Raw genomic sequence first — 2,185 nt, 5'->3', positions numbered from 1 at the left:
GTTTTCAAAAGCGTAACTAAAAATACGAAAAGGAAGACAGGCAATTGATTTATCAGCAATTAAATTCTGTATTTCATAGGACATTTTAAAGTTCTGTATTCACCGATCATATCCAGTTTGCTGTATTTTAAATACAATTGTCTTAAGTTCCAATGTTGGTTTAAAAATTATTCTTAGCTGGGCATGGTGACTCATGCCAGTCATCCCAGCACTTTGGGAGGCTGAGGTGGGTGAATCACTTGAGGTCAGGAGTTTAAGACCAGTTTGGCCACTGTCTCTTCTGGAAAAACAAAAACAAAAACAAAAACAAACCTACAAAAATTAACCAGGAGCAGTGGAAGGTGCCTGTAATCCCAGCTACTCAGGAGGCCGAGGCAGGAGAATTGCTTGAACCCAGGCGGCACAGGTTGTAGTGAGCTGAGATCGTGCCACTACACTCCAGCCTGGGTGACAGAGTGAGACTCTGTCTCAAAAAAAAAAAAAATAAAATAAAAATAAATAAAAATTATTCTTGATTATTCTGTTATTTTAGCAATAGGTGATAGATGTATCTAGGGTTAGATAAATTTTTACTCTCACCAGTATATGTAGCTTTAGTTACCTATTAAAAATGATACTAGCTTGTTTATTCAGTAACTCACATTGAGGATTTTCTGCGTCCCTGCTTAATAGTATGTTATTTATTTATTTTTGAGACAGAGTCTCAATCTGTCACCGAGGCTAGAGTGTAGTGGTATAATCTCGGCTCACTGCAACCTCCGCCTCCAGGGTTCAAGTGATTCTCCTGCCTCAGCCTCCTGAGTAGCTGGGATTACAGGTATGCACCAGCACGTCTAGCTAATTTTTGTATTTTGAGTAGAGATGGGGTTTTACCATGTTAGTCAGGCTGGTCTCGAACTCCTGACCTCAGGTGATCTGCCCGCCATGGCCTCCCAAAGTGCTGAGATTCCAGGCGTGAGCCACTGCACCCGGCCAATAGTATGTTACTTTTACAAAGGTTATTTCATGTAATTATCCTTCCTCATTATATAGGTCAGAAAACTGAATCTCAGAGAGAGTAAAGGAGGCATTGAAGGGCATTGGTACAGAAAAGCTTCTGTGGGCCATCTTCAAAAATGTGCAGCCTATTTCAGATCTGACTAGCCCACATATGTGATTTCACTGGATTAAGTGTGGATATATATAAAAAAAAGAGAGACAGAGAGAGAAATGGCACCCATCACCTGATTCCCTGTTCTCCTATCCTTTGAGTAGAAGATTAATGTGTCTGGTCTTCCATACTCTTTGGGTGGAACTGTATTATGGCAGACATTACGTTAATGACTTCTTTGGACTTCAGTCAGGGCTCAGACCCCTGTCTTTCCCACCCCAGAGAGACAAGAGTTGGAATACTGGGTCCCAGGATAGCTTTCCAACAGAAGGCTCCAATGTCAATTATGGCAGTCCAGCACCTGTGCCTCACTTGGTATAGAGACTTTTAAAAATTCAATTTCCATACATTCCACCTTTTTATTAGGTTATACTCTCACCCTTCTTAATTGCCTTTCATCATTAAATTTGGACTCTCTTATGTCAGCTGACAAAAATTCAAGCTGTTGCATAGTGGAACTGTGGGCTAGGTAACAATTCATTTTTTAGCAGTATTGCCTTTTGTATGGTTGTTTGTCCAATGATTTGAATATTTGATTGCATTTTGTTTCATTATTATAAAAAAAGGAAAATGGAAGCCTGAAAGTGTTTAGCATAATTATAATGAAACAGAGATAGAAATTCTTTTATCTGCTGAAAGTGGAAATGTTAAATACTTATTGGCACTAAGATGATTTCTGTGTAACAACCCATATATTTGAAAAAATTAAAAAATGTACACTTCAGGCGGGCGCGGTGGCTCAAACCTGTAATCCCAGCACTTTGGGAGGCCGAGATGGGGGGATCGCGAGGTCAGGAGATCGAGACCATCCTGGCTAACATGGTGAAACCCCGTCTCTACTAAAAATTACGAAAAACTAGCCGGGCAAGGTGGCGGGTGCCTGTAGTCCCAGCTACTCGGGAGGCTGAGACAGGAGAATGGCGTGAACCCGGGAGGCGGAGCTTGCAGTGAGCTGAGATCCGGCCACTGCACTCCAGCCTGGGTGACGGAGCGAGACTCCGTCTCAAAAAAAAAAAAAAAAAAAAAAAAAAAAAA

This window comes from Theropithecus gelada, chromosome 5 (assembly GCF_003255815.1).
Source record: "Theropithecus gelada isolate Dixy chromosome 5, Tgel_1.0, whole genome shotgun sequence".
Lineage (NCBI taxonomy): Eukaryota > Metazoa > Chordata > Mammalia > Primates > Cercopithecidae > Theropithecus > Theropithecus gelada.
Note: the sequence above shows the minus strand (reverse complement) of the source record.